Raw genomic sequence first — 15759 nt, 5'->3', positions numbered from 1 at the left:
CCAGGAGAGCGCAGGAGACCCAGCAGGCCGTCCCTCACTCTCAGGCCCCAAAAAGCACAGCCAGCGGTTGACAGACGGAATGGAACAGAGTGGGCTGTCCCCCTTCACAGGCCCCACCCCATCAAGCCAACCGTCAACCTGCCTCGAAGGAAGTCCCTCCGCACCAGGTGACCCCTCACTGTTGCACCTGACTGCCTGCATGTAGGGAGGGTGGCCAGCAAGGAGGTGGGTGCCCCTTGCAAAATCACCTGCGGCCACGGCAGGACGTGAACTATTAGGTCCACCAGCCTGGAGGGGTCTCAGTCAGGCGGGGGACGAGGAGACAGTGACGTCTGTGCACAATGTGCACGCAGAGGTGAGGGACGTTTATACAGAGCCGCACCGAATGGTTTCCACGGCCATCACCCGGTCCTTGACAGTGGGGCTCGCGGAGCTTGGAGGCAGAATGGAAGCAGGGTTGGAGAGAAAGCGGGGAAATGCAGTGATAAAAGAAACGAACACAGTTATAAAAGACCCATGGAACAAACAGCCCTTCTGACAGCAAGTAAAACGCCCAATAAAACACTGCTCTAAAAGTCCCATCTGAAATGCTGCTGAGTGGGCAGGAAGGCGCAAACCTCGGTGCAGGGATCCTCTCCCCATCACTGAAACGAAACGCCTGAGGCAGGTGAACTTCATAAGAAAAGAGGTCCACTTAGCTCACGGTTTGGGAGGACACAAGTCCGCACAGCACATGGCAGGCTCTGACGAGGGCCCGGGGACAGAGTGCATTCAGGAGGAAGAGGTCACCTCTCACAACCGGGAGCCAGAGAGAGACAGGGTCCCACAGTCCCTCCTGAGGGCACTAAGAGTCTCCCCCTAGGCCCCGCTTCTTAAGGGTCCACCACCTGCCAGCCTTGCCACACTGAAGACCCATCCCAAAGCACACACCTTTGGGGACAAACACTGTCCCCACCTCAGCTCTCCGGGACCGGCCAACATGGGAGCCATGGTCTGGGTCTCAAATGTCCCCAGAGGCCCCATGTTCATGGCCTGGTCCCAGGGTGGCACTGCGGGGAGGGGCGGAATCTTTAGGGGAACTTGGGTCACCAGGGTCCTGCCCCCCAAAGGGAGCCTGGGATGCTGGCCCCTTCCCCGTCCTTCTGCTCCCTGGCTGGTGGTGACTGGGCTTGCTCCACGGCACAGGCCCACCAAGGTGTGCTGCCTCCCTCAGACCCAAAAGCAAAGAGGCCCCAGCCATGGACAGAGGCCTCCACCCCACAGCAGCATGAGCCCTCCGCCTCTGAGGCACCTGTCCACCCAGGTCTGTGCCGTGGTGACGGACCAGGACTGACTCCCCCAAAGGTGGGAGTCCAGCAGGGGAGGGGAACCCTGTGGTCCTTGGCCCTGAAGATGACCTGAGGACGGCTGCACAGGCCCGGGGCCCAGGGCGAGGCCCAGGGTGAGCTGGCCAGCCCAAGGGGGCTGTCTCCAAGAGAGCCCCACAGACTCGGGGACCTGCTAAGACACTGGCAGTCCCTTCAGGACACTGGCGATCCAGAACTACACAAAGACTCACAGAAAATCCAGTAAAGAACTATCTTGGCTTGAATTTGGAGCTCAGTGGATAGAAAATTTAAAAAAGAAAATTAAATCTTCCCCTGATGATTTGAAATCCAAGCCAATTCTCCTGTGGCTTCGCAGCCTCAGCGCCTACCAACTGTGTTAAAAAGGAAAAAGTATCCCTCCAGAGAGGAATCACTGTGACGCTGTCCCATCTAACGCCCCAAACAGAAGTAATACAATAAAAATCATCTTCCACAGAAGGCACCGTCTGCACAGGCCTCAGGAGATCTTCACTCCCACATCATGGAAAATTGAGCTTGGTCAAAAGTCACGAAATGGACTAAAAGGGAGGTGCTGCTCGCACAATGGCCCCAGGAAGAGCAGGCGGAGGCCGCCCCACAAGGCCTGCAGCCTCCGCCTTCCTTAAGCCACACACAAAGCGAACACTTGGGGAGATGCTAAGAAATCCAGCTTCTAGACATGCCCGGAGCAGCAGGACGGTGAACATCATGGCGCTGTCTTGAAAAATAACCCAGTAGACGGTCAACAGACACCAACACAGACAACAACGAAAGTTAGAAACCCGGTGGACAGGCTCGAGAGACAGCTGTGGGGTGGGAAGTCGAGGCAGCACACACGCAGACAGAGGCTCTGACCTAGAGGAGGCCAAGAGGGGAGAGGGCAGAAGGGACGGGGGCCCCGGGGGTCAGCACCGAGAGGCGCAGGGCGTACTCCATCAGAGAGCGGGGGAGACTGTCCAGCAAGAGCAGAAAGGCCTCGCTGCTCACATACAACAACCTAATAAAACAGAGCGAGAAAGAGAGAGCGTTGGAAAGAAAGACTGCACCCTGCACACACCTCAGGGAATGACAGGAGAGCCAGGCAGAGACGACCAGGGACATACGAGAACCAAAGGAAACAGATCTCACCCGCTTGAAGCCAAAGCCAGACTGTAGGTGGACCTGTCTCAGCAGCAGCCGAGGACAGAGGAGAGGGGTGACCACCCAGAGGAAGTGCAGAACCTCGCACTCGGAACTACCTTAAGCACGGAAAGGAGGGAGGGACATTCCCAGACACCGACTCACCATGCTCATGTGATCCACCCCTGACTTTTCAAGAGAAAAATTTAAAGAACCTACTCCAGATGGAAGTCAAGCCACGTTAAGAGAGCTGGGGTAGGGGCAGGGGGCGGGGGGCGCGGGACAAAAACCGGAACAGTGAGCAGAGAGAATGGCGAATACAGAAAGATCTAAGCAAAGTCACCTGCAAACAATCCAAACCCCAAACCAGACCCAGCCTGAGGGATTTACAAATGAGATTTAAGAACAGAATAGGGAGAGAGGCCCACAAGAGGGGAACCCGGGAGCTGACCCTTCTAACATCTGTGTGGTTTTGAGGAGGCAAAATAGTTGTTGCCCTTTTTTTAAAACTTCATTGGACTTAAAAGTGAAAGCTTCCAAGGCAGCAACTCAAAGATAAATAAGTGCAAAATTCCAAACAGCAACAGGATCGCACAAGGAGTGAGACCAACTCAGCTAATGGTCAGAAACGCGAGCCGCAGAGGGGACGGAGCCGGATCCCCAACACCCCCGAGTCCCACCGGTGGCAGAGGGGCTTCCAGGGGGGCCCATCGGGAGGAGGGGGACCATGGGGAGGAGGGACGAGCGGGTCACGGGGGTCACGGGGAGTGAGCCTTAGAGAACACCTCATCCCAGCCCCTGGCCCTCTCCCTGCTGAGAATCTGATTTTAGGTATTTTTGCACAGAAATAAAAGCTGACAAACTCAAGGGAGAACAGAAAAAGTAAGAGAAATAGGAAACATGTAAGACGATAAACATGAATCAAGATTGATTGCCAATTGCAATAAATACAAGTAGTCCAAACCCATTAATTAAAAGACAAAGACAACTAAACTGGATTTAAGATCACTTATGGTAGAAATCTTATAAAACTTCTGGTTCTAGAAGGAATCAAAGAAAAGAATAGAAATATAGGGACTGGGTTGTGGCTCAGTGGTAAAGCACTTTCCTAGCACATGTGAGGCACTGGATTCAATTCTCAGCACCACATAAAAATAAAGGTACCTTTATAAAAAAAAAGAATAGACATATATATAAACAAAATATATGAATATATATGCTAGATTATATAATGTACTTTATAATATAAAATGTTGTATATACATATATGTATATGATTACTAGTGTTTAAATCAAAATACAGAAAAATAAAATGGTCACTTAAAATGATAAATGTTAAATATACCAAGATATATAGCAATTCCAAATAACATAGCTTTAAATACATAAAACTAACATTGACAGAAATATATTTTGTCATAGAAGGAAATTTTATTGAACCTTTCCAATTATTAAGAGGTGAGAGATAAAATTTAATAGATACACTAAATATTTACAAATCACGATTAATAAGTTTTTCTATTATAAAAATAAAACAACTAGAGAATATACAATATTTTCAAGCATAAATGAAATTCTTTAAAAATTAGTACATATCAGACTGTAAAGCAATATTAATGTATTTCAAAAGCTGATGATTACACAGACAAGTTTTCAGACAAAATGTTAAGTAAATTAGAAATTCATCTCAGAAAGATCATTAGAAAGATCACATATATCTGGAAAGTCTTTTAAAACACCCTTCTAAATTAATCATGAATAAAAGAAAAAGTGCAATGGAAATTAGAAATTCTTAAAATACTGAAACTTTAAAACTTATATGCTTCAACTAAATCAGAGTGAAGGGGAATTTTATAGTCTTAATTGCTTATACTAGAAAATAAGAAGGGTTAAAAATTAATAAGCCTCCACCATCAGACGTTAGAAAAAGTACAGCAAAATACACCCAAAAGGGGAAGAAAATAAGATTCAAAAGATGCTAAATTAATGAACAGAAAACAAACCAACAGTAGACGACATTAGCAGACCTTTGAAAACACTGAGGGACAAAATTCTAGCAAGAACAGGGCGAGGAATCGCATTAACAAGGGAGACAGCAACGCGCGCTCGAGCTGTTGAAGGAGGCGCGAGGGAGCCTCACGGGTGGCGGAGGGAGAGCAGCCCCAGCAGAGGCAGAGGAGGGGGCAGAGGAGCCAGGCCCGCTCTCATCCTCGCACCTTCTCCAGAAGCCTTCCCGGAGAGCAGCACTGACAGCACCACTCCACACTCCCTCCCTCCTCTGCGCTTCCCAGTAACACTTCCAGTGTAATGAGGAGACACACGTGTACGACTATACCACTTCTCGTGTAATTAGAACACTTGGTATCCTGACATGCTGCTTATTTTAATCACTGCCTCTCTCCATTAGAGTGCAGGCTCCCGAGCACCATGCCCATTGTCACCCAGCCCCTGCTGGTACAGTTCCAAGACCTAGAACAGGATCTGCCACTTAGAAAGTGCTCAGTGAAGAATGTCGAGAAAGGGAAATGACAGATTAGGACATCTCAGGCTCCTCTCTCTCCCATCCTCACACAAAATGTCCAACTAGCAACTGTACTGATCGTAACATCCTCTTAAAAACCCCAGGGCTCAGAAACAAGCCTGAGACACCCAGGTGGTTGCAGAACTGAATGAACATTGAATTAGAAGAAGAAGGGTATTGCCGCCCCTGCCCCAAATCAGCCCATGCTAGATGGAGAGGACCCCTGGGCACACAGCTTCCATAGGTGCGGATGCCGCAGTCTGGCTGGGCACAAATCACCAGCCACTGAAGCAGGAACAGACTTTATTTCTGAACTCCACCAGCACACTCCACACACGCTCCCGGGAACTCCCCCCAACGCCCCGCGCTCCTCCAGGAACCAGCAACCGGAAATATCCCTCCTCCGGCACCTCCCCAACCAATGGGAACTCTCCGGGAATCCCCGGGAGAGCTCAAGCAGAACTCGATGGGAACTCCCGCCAGAACTCAAAAGTCATCATCTTAATGGCTCGCTAACGTCACCTCTCAAACACTACTTCTGGCAAAAAATGCCATGCGTCATCCCCACTCGGCTGTGGCCCTCAACAAGGGGAAGAGAGATCCAGAGACTGACGCCCAGCTTCCCTGGAATTCCAAGGTGCTCCCCAGGAAGCCCACCCTGAGCTCACTTCACGGGGAACTCAGTGGTGAAGGCTCTGCTGGACTGCCCAGGGTCAGGTAGAAACAAGGAAAAGAGGCAGAGGTCCTAAGCATCTTGGTGCTACCCATATGTTCCTGCCAGGAGTGACACCCATTATGAAATACCAACTGCTGCTGGGGTTGTGGCTCAGTGGTAGAGCGCTTGCCTCACATGTGTGAGACACGAGGTTCGATCCTCAACACACATAAAAATAAACAAAGAAAGCTATTTTTAAAAGAAATGCCAACTATCTTCACAACCCACCTACAAAGCTGAGCTGGCAACCTTCAGAAGCAGGGTGAGAAGTTAAACCTAGATCAAGTACCCAGAAAGCTAGCCTCCATGCCTATCCTCAGAGCCCATCCCAACAGCCCCGACTAGACAGGGAGAGTCCACCTACCTGCATTTTGAATAAGTTTAGGAGCTAGGTCTCTTGACCCAAAAGGTCAAACAGCTGCTCAAGACAACCAGAAACTCTCCTGTGGTTCCACCCTGTCAAGGAGGCATTCTTGATCTTGTATCTCTAAGGAGCATAATTTTTAGTCCTACCTGCCCTAAGCAGTGACACCAGCTGACCTCAAAGCACATCTGCAGTCCTGCCTGAGCAGATCCCAAAGAGTGGAATTGTCTGGTCAGGAGTCTCCCTGTGGCCAGCTGCCCAGGAGTCACGAGGTGTCCGGTCTTCAGCTCACCTCATAGCGGACACAGCTAGTTGTCTAGCCACGCAGAGGAGCCCAATCTGCAGCCCCATCCAACTTCAGAGCACAGGCGAAGCCCAGTCAGCCAGAGAATCCACCAGAATCTCTCTGTCCAGATTTGTCACCCTCCAAGAATCATAGGTTGAACTAAATAGTGAGGGGTTTTCCCTGCCAAAGAACACCTAGGAAAGCCAGCAGAGGGGACTGTCTCCTCAACTGCACAGACAATGACCACAGGGACACAAGGATCACGAAGAATCAAGGAAGAACATCTTGGAAAGAAATGTATTAAGCTCCAATAATGAGCCTAAGGCAATGGAGATCTATGAGATGACTGAAAAAGAACTGAGAAAAATTCTCTTAAAGAAGTTCAGTGAACTAAAAGAACATTCAAATTGAAATCTGAATGAAATTTGGAAAACAATACATGAACAAAGCAAGAATATTGGCAAGGAAATAGATACCAAAAAAAAGAAACAGGGAAATTCTAGAGGTGAAGAATACAATGACCAAACTGGAAATTTCAATGGAAGGCTTCAACAGCAGACTCAGTCAAGCAGAAGAAAGGATCCACGAGCTGCAAGACAGAACGTCTGGGATTATCCAGGCAGAGAAACCAAAAGACAAAACGATGAAGAAATGGAAGGTAATTATGGGACATCATTAAGAGACAAAAGCTTTTTATAATAAAAGTCGCAGAAGAAAAAGGGGACCAAAGCTTATTCAAAGAAATAATGGTGGACAACTTCCCTCATCTGGGGCTACGTGCCAACATCCACATGCAAGAAATTCAGAGTCTCCAATCAAACTCAACCTAAAGGGGACTTCACCAAGACACATGATAATAAAACTATAAAAAATCTAAGACAAAGGAAAAAGTTCTGGAGATCAGGACAAAAGAAACACATCAAATGCAAAATCATGAAAATACAACTGAAAGCAAATTTCTCAGCAAAAAACCTGCAGTCCAGGAAAGAGTGGAATTATATATTCAAAGTGCCAAATGAAAAAATAAAACAAACAACACCAACCAAGAATACTTTCCCAGCAAGTCTAACTTTCAGATATGAGGAAGAATTTACAGCTTTCCCAGATAGCCAAGATCTAAAGGAGTTTATCACCACTAGATCTGGCTTATAGGAATCACTAAAGGGAGTTATTTAAGCCAAAACAATTAACAATAAGAAACATATAAAAGCATAAAACTTAACTTTAAAACAGAGCCATATTCAGAAGACTCCAAGATTATAAATGCAGTATGTAAAGAACTTTTCCCTAGTGTGAGGGTTAAAAGACAAATCCATTAGTACCAACTATAACTAAAATAAGTTGCCAAGAGATACACATTACAAAGTGGTATAAACTCAGATATCAAAAACCAATGTGTGGGAAGGGAGCAAGAGTGTAATTTTGTACCAATTAAAGTTAAGTTATAATATCAGTTCAAATGTGCTTTTGTAAGTCATAAGATGTTCTGTGTAAGGCTGAAGACAAAGCAAAAATATTTAGCAGAAGGATGAAACAAAAATAGAAAATACCCAAAGCATACCAATAAGAAAATCATCAAACAAGAGAAGACAATAAGAATAAACAAAGTATCTACAAAACAACCAGAAAACAATTAATGAAATAGTGGTATTAAGTATTTTCCTATTACTACAGTGTGGCTCTTAAATGGTCCCTAAAGCTCATGTGTTAAATAAAATCTTCGCTCCCAGACTACTAGTAGGAGACGGTAGAGCCTTCAAGAGATGGGACCTAGGCAGAGATCCTTAGGTCCTTGGAAGCATGCCCTTGAAGATGACTGTGGGACCCTGGCTCTCTCCTCTCTCTTTGCTTCTGGACGTAAGATGAGATGTTTGCTCACTACATACTCCTGCCATGATATGCTTGCTCACCATAGGACCAAAATAATGGAGTCCATGGATCATGGCCTGGAGCCTCCAAAACTATAAGCCCAAATAAACTTTTATAATAATGTCTTTAAGTTGATTGCCTCAAGTATTTCATTATAGTGATGCAAATCTGACTAACACATCTATCAATAGTTTCTTTGAATTTAAATGGATTTAATTCTCCAAGATAAATAATGAATGAATGCTTTTTTAAAAAAACACACAGGAAACTCAACAATATGCTGCTTATAACAAAACCATCTCACTTTTAAGGATACAAATACACTGAAATTAAAGGGATGAGCCAGGCACGGTGGTGCACACCTGTAATCCCAGCAGTTTGGGAGGCGGAGGCAGGAGGATGGCAGGTTCAAAGGCAGCCTTGGCAACTTAGAGAGGCTGTAAGCAACTTATTGATACCCTGTCCAAAACAAAAGGACTGGGGATGTGGTTCAGAGGTTAAACACCCAGGGGTTCAATCCCTGGTATCAAAAGGTGGGGACAAAAAGTGCACTCCTTACAAAGGGAAAGGAAAGTCAGCGGGGGAGCCATGCTTACACCAGACAAAACAGACGTCACACCCAAAGTTCTAAAAAGAGAGAAATTGTAAACATACATGTCCCCCAAATTAGAGCACCTAATATATTACAAAATATTAAAAACAGACAAAACAGACGTCACACCCAAAGTTCTAAAAAGAGAGAAATTGTAAACATATATGTCCCCCAAATTAGAGCACCTAAATATATTACAAAATATTAAAAACAGACAAAACAGATGTCACACCCAAAGTTCTAAAAAGAGAGAAATTGTAAACATACATGTCCCCCAAATTAGAGCACCTAAATATATTACAAAATATTAAAAACAGACAAAACAGACGTCACACCCAAAGTTCTAAAAAGAGAGAAATTGTAAACATATATGTCCCCCAAATTAGAGCACCTAAATATATTACAAAATATTAAAGGACCTGAAGACAGGTAGGTTGGGATACAACAATAGTAGGAGACGTCAACACCCCACTTTCAACAATTCCCACAGATCATCCAGACTAAAACAAATAAGGAAACACTGGACTGAACAACACGTTAGTCCCAAGGCACTAGCAGACACACAAAGCACACTCTGTACAAAAACCCAACGCCCTTCTGTCAAGTGTACACAGTACATTCTCCAGGGTGGTACAAGTGGGAGTCTAAAACATGCTTCAGCAAATATAAGAAGACAGATAAGATCAAGTATCATCTTCTTGAACACAATGGTATGAAACTAGAAGTCAAAAACAGGAGGGACTTCAGAAAATGCACTAATACACAGAAAGTGAATGCCACTCCCAAACAATGGACCGATGAAGAAATTAAAAGGGAAATTTTTAAAAATGTCTTGAGACTAATGAAAATGGAAATATACATACCAAAATGTATAGGGTGCAACAATATCAATTCTAGGAGGAAAATTTATAGTAATAAGATGCCTACACAAAAAGAAGAAGAAGAAAGAGTTCACATAAACAACATTACTCTTCAAGGACCAGAAAAAGGAAAATTAAACTGAGCCCAATGTTAGCAGAATGAAAGAAGAAATATCAGAAGATAAATAAATGAAACAAATCAGGGGGAAGAATTATGCAAAAGATCAACAAACCTTGGAGTTGAGTTGTCTTTTTAATACATTAACAAAATGGACAAACCTTTAGCGAGACTAAGGAAAAAAGAGAATGCTCAAATCCGTAAATCAGAAATGAAAGGGGAGAACACAAAAACCGATTGGGCCATAGAGATGATGAACAAGAATACATCGACTGATTGGATAGCCTAGAAGAAATGTTTAGGTTCCAACCACAAACGATCTACTGAGGCTGAATCATGAAGTGGTAGAACACCTCAACACACCAATAATAAGCCCAGAGTTTGAACCAGGAATCAAGTTCTTCCGTCAGAGAAACGCCCAGTACCCGATGGTTTCACACATGGACTCTACCAAGCACTGAGAGAAGAGCCGACACCATCCTTCTCAAGTTCTTCCAAAAATCAAAGAGGAGGGAAGACCTGCAACTCCTTTCACGAGGCAGCATCACTCTGTCGAGGACAAGCCGGGCTGGGGACGTGGTTCCGTGGTGAAGCTCGGCCTGGCACGGCGAGGCCTTGAACCCCAGCCCCCGCACTGCCACAAAGGGAAGAAAGAGAATGAAACAGTCCAGGCCCTCCGTGAATGTACGAGCAAAAATACTCAAGAAAGTATCAGAAAACTGAATTCGACCACAGGTTAAGGGAATCAGACGCAATGACCAAGTGGCCTTTATCCCTGAGATGTGGGGACGCTCGACCCATGACACCAGCCGATGTGAAGTGTCCCACAAACAGCGAAGGATGAAAATCACCATCGTCTCCTCAGACGCAGAAGATCTGACAAAGCAGCATCCTTCTGTGATGAAATCTCCCAAATCAGCTCTTCAAGGAAAACCCCTCAACACAATAAGGGGTGCCCAGAGAAGCCCACCGCTCACACTACTCAGTGGTGGAGATTTGTTGAGTTTTTCCTCCAAAATCTGGAAGGAAACAAAGACGGCCACTCTCGCCACGGTATTCACCATAGCACTAAGGTTCTTGTGGACCAACTGGGCAAGAGAGAAGCTAAAGCCATCCTCATAGGAAAGGAAGAAGAGAAATGGTCCCTATTTGCTGATGACATGCTCTTACTGTAGAAACCCTAAAAATGCCACCAAAGAACTGGGCAAACCAATCACAGGATGCAAAACCAACACACAAAACCCAGTAGCATTTCTACTAACAATGAACCACCCCAAAAAGAAAATGAGAACAATCCCAGTTACAATAGAGAAAAAAATAAACAGTGTTGGCGAGGATGTGGGGAAAAGGCACACTCATATACATTGCTGGAGGAACCGCAAATTGGTGCAGCCAATATGCAAAGCAGTGTGGAGATTCCTTGGAAAATTTGGAATGGAGCCACCATTTGACCCAGCTGTCCCACTCCTCAGTCTATACCCAAAGGACTTAAAAACAGCATAGTACAGGGACACAGCCACATCCATGTTATAGCAGCACAATTCACAATAACTTAACTGCCCTTCAGTAGATGAATGGATAAAGAAACTTTGGTATATATACACAGTGGAACATTACTCAGCATTAAAAGAGAATAAAATCATGGCATTTGCAGGTAAATGGTTGGAGTTAGAGAAGATAATGCTCAGTGAAGTTAGCCAATCCCCAAAAACTAAAGGCCAAATATTTTCTTTGATATGAGGAGGCTGACTCACAATGGGGATAGGGGGAGCATGGGAGGGATGGAGGGACTTTAGAGGGGGCATGGGGGTAGGAAAAACAGTGGCATGAGTTAGACATCATCACCCTAGGTACGTGTATGAAGACACTAATGATGTGGAAATACTTTGTGTACAACCAGAGACTTGAAAAATTGTGCTCTATATGTGTAATGTGAAATGAATTGCATTCTGCTATCATATATAACAAATTAGAATAAATAAATAATTTAATTTTTTTTAAAAAGGAGCACCTGAAAAGAAGCATAAGCTGAAGAATGATGGTTGTTTAAGTCTGGGATTGTTTGTTACACAGTAAAAGATAACTGACACAGTGAAAATAAATAAATAAATAAACACTTAAGAATAAAATCAGCCAAGGAGAGGAAACACCTGTCCACTGGAAACTATAAGGCATCGAAGAAAACAGTTGGGGAAGAAAACTAAGTGGAAAATACTGTGGGCCCAGGTACTGGGAGAATTGATACCGTTAATGTACCCGTGCTACACAAAGTGATCTAGTTCAATGGACCCCATCAAAATTCCAATGCCACTTTTCATAGAAATTTTTTAAAAATCCCCAGATTCATATGGAACCACACAAAAAAATAGCTAGGCAGTTGTGAGCAAAGAGAACAGAACAGGAGGCTCCATACAGCCTGATTGCAAGCTAGACCACCAAGCTGCGTCCCTGGAAGGGCAGGGTGCCGACAACAACAGGCACTTCACTGTGGGGCAGAACAAAGGGCCCAGAAGCCAAGAGCCCACAGCAGGGTGGGATCGTCTTTTCAATAAATGGTGCTTGGACTTCACAGGCAGAAGAATGAGATGGGACCTTGTCTCCTATCATACATGAAGACCAATGCAAAATGGATCAAAGACTGCAACATAAAACCAGGAGTATCAACCACCAGGAGGAGGCCCAGGGAGAGACCTCAGGACATTGGCCTGGGAGGGATCTTCTGGATTTGAGCCCAAAAGCACAGGCTACAAAAGCAAAAATAGACAAAGAGGATCACATCAAACTAAGAAGCTCCTGCAGAATAAAGGAAGCAATTAATATTGCAAAGAGACAGCTGTGGAACGGGACAGACTATGTGCAAGGCACACATTGATGAGGGGTTGACGTCCCAGAAACATAAGGAACTCACCCAACTCCAGGAGAGAAAATACTTCCCCAATAAAAAAATGGGCGAAAGGTCTGGGACGTGGCTCAGTGATAAAGCTCTTGCCCGGCACGTGCAAGGCCCCAGTTAGACTCCCAGCACTAGGAAGAAAAAAATACAGGCTGAAGGTTTGAACACGTTTCTCCAAAAGAAAATGACAAATGACCAGTAGATACACAGGGGAACATTCATCATCAATCATCAGGGAAATGCAATTTAAAACCTCAGTGAGATCACCTCACCTGTTAGCGTAGTTTTGTCAAAAAGAGGAAAGTTAGGGTTTGGCGAGGGTGTGGAGACAGGGCCACCCTCGCACAGCCTTGCTTGGTGAGGATCTGAGGACACCCACAATGGAGGTGACACGTGGAGGCTCCTCAAAGACCTAAAGACAGGATGGCCCCGCAATCCCACTGCTGGGTACTTGCCCAAATGATCCGAAACCCATTTTGTCTGGTTGGTTGGTTTGAGTTTTTGTTGTTGTTCTTGTTGTTGTCGGAAACAATGCCTTTATTCTATTTTTATGTGGTTCTGAGGATCAAAACCAGTTCCTTTCACATGCTAGGCCAGTGTCTACCACGGAGCCACACCCCCAGCCCCTTAAAACCAGTGTTTTGAAATGATGTCTGCAACCCGTGTTTACTGTCACACTATTCACGATGACCCAGCTGTGGGATCAACCCCAAGTGTCCACGCTCAGACATGGATAAAGAATAGGCACAGCAGACTAGCATTCACGCTACGAATGAAAGAATCCGGTCAGTCGTGACAGCGCGGATGGAATTGGGGACCTTGCACTAAGTGGAAGAAGCCAGGCAGATGAACACTGCGTGACCTCGGTTATGGGTGGAAGCCAACAATGGAGGCCTCAGACGCAGAGCGGGATGGTGGCTGCCGCGGCCCAGGGCAGCAGAATAGTGGACAGAGCAGTGCAGGGGCACACATCTCCTCTGGGGGGGATTTTTAAAACTCGATGGCACGTCGTGGTGAATAGTTAATGACAGTGTGTTACACATTTAAAAACTGCTGAGAGTCAATTTCAAATTTTCTCACCATGAAAAATGTGAATTATTTGTGGTGAGGGATGTGTTCACTGGACTGATGCCATTATCTCACACGGTACTCCCAATCACGGCATCACCTTGGCCCCGCAAATACACGCAGTATCAATTGTCAATCTGCAATAAAATGAAATTCGGAATGAGTCGCTCAGTCCTTCAATACAAAAAATACACAACTCATATAAACGTGGGCAACAGGTGTGCCCAGGCACCAGACCGAAAGGGCACGGATGGCCAGAGAGCACGAGAGATGCTCCTGAATTCTGCCCGTGGGATTGTGAACTAGCACGACCACCCTGAGGAGGCCTTGGCACTACCTAGTGAGGACAGGGTGGTCATCTCCTCCATCTCCACCTGCTTTCCACTTCTGGCCCCACCTCCATGTCTCCAGGGTGCTTGGGAGAAGGTCGAGGGCAGGTCTGGGGGGGGGGGGGCGTTTCTCCCCAGCCCCTTTTCCTGCCTGCCCCTGGGGGCTGCAGCCTCTGCACCCACCACTACGGCCCTGGGCGGAAGAGTGCATGACTCAGGCAGTTTCACTCCACCCAGCCCACAGCACACGGGAAAGAGCAACAGAGCAGCCATTAGCGCCTGGTTCAAGATGGGGCTGCCCAGATGGAGGAGAGGGAGGGGGAGGGGGTGGAAGGCAGCAGCCTCTTCCAAACGCGCGCCAGTGGCCTCCTGCCTGAGCTGCCGCAGGGGGGGCTCCTCTGCCCTGGCTCCTGAGGCCACCCTCACCTATTGTGTGTGTCTGTGGTATGAGTTCGCTATTTAATAAAAACCAGTTTTTAATAAAAAAAATCAATGTTTTCCCAGAACAAAAACTCTATTATTTAAACAGCCATCGGGCTAAAATTAAGAAATACGCAAAATCATGATTTTGCGAACTTCCAAGAAATTAAAAAGAGCAAAGAAAAACCAAATAGCCAGGGTCCAAACATTTTTAATGATTATATTAAGTAGAGTAACATTTATGAAAAATAATTAGCATTTCTGAACAACGTCTCATGAATAAGTATATACCTAAGTACCAAATAAAAACATTAAATTTTTCGAGGAGAGGAGAGCCCTATATTTCATGTCAGGAACTGGGAATAAAATTAGCCCAACTCTGTACCTGAAGTCAGAAAGGAACAGGGAACAAGGGGGAGGGGAGGGAGGGGAGGGAGGGGAGGGAGGGGAGGGAGGGGCGGAGCAGGGGCGCTTGTCCTCTGTTGGTGGAGGCCTGAAGGGTAAGTGGGGGGACAGGCCTGGATGAGGACTCCCGGAAGGCCCCAGGTGGACAGTGCCCTGCCTGAGGGAAGGGGCAGGGAGTCACCCCCAGGCTGTTAGAGACAGCGGCTGGGGTCAGAATGGGGAGCCCGGGGCTTGGTTCTGCTGGGCTTCAGGTCAGCACAGTGTGCCATAAGTCAGTGCCTGGGCCACACTCCCCCACAGGCAGGCTTTGTGCTGGACGGTGCTGCCCAGAGCGGGTAACGGCCCAGCGGAGAAGCCCTGGCGCAGGGAGGCTGATGTGCTCCACACAGGTTTGGTGACCACACTGCCACCCCACGTTGGTCGCGCCAGGTCCTAAGCCCCTCAAGGTTGAGAGAGCTTCACAGAACCCAGCTCCCGCCACACTGTAGCCTTGGTCATCTCTCCTCCCTGCTCCCCACTAGGCGGTGACCCCAGGAGGACAGGCACCAGGTCCTCTGCGTCCGAAGTCCCCCATGCCTGCACAGGGAAGAATGGAGATGAGCAAAGCCAGAGACCAGCCTCCGACCAGCGTGGCCCCTAGCCGCGCGCTCCTCTCGCCCTCCTCTCCTGCTCAGCCAGCCTCCTCCTTTCCCTCCACCCTCAGCCCTGGGATTGGCCTGTGCGGGTGACGCGCCCCAGGGGCTCACGGCTGGGCTCCCCGCACACTCTCCAGGGTGCAGATCCGAGGCTCCCCCCACGTTTTCTGCCCCGTCGGGGAGAAAGGACGACTAGGCTTAGTCTCCATCGGCTTCTCC

Source organism: Marmota monax, unplaced genomic scaffold (genome assembly GCF_021218885.2).
Source record: "Marmota monax isolate L192 unplaced genomic scaffold, Marmota_monax_Labrador192_F-V1.1 WCK01_AAM20220418_F8-fsc00051, whole genome shotgun sequence".
NCBI classification, from domain to species: Eukaryota; Metazoa; Chordata; class Mammalia; order Rodentia; family Sciuridae; genus Marmota; species Marmota monax.
Note: the sequence above shows the minus strand (reverse complement) of the source record.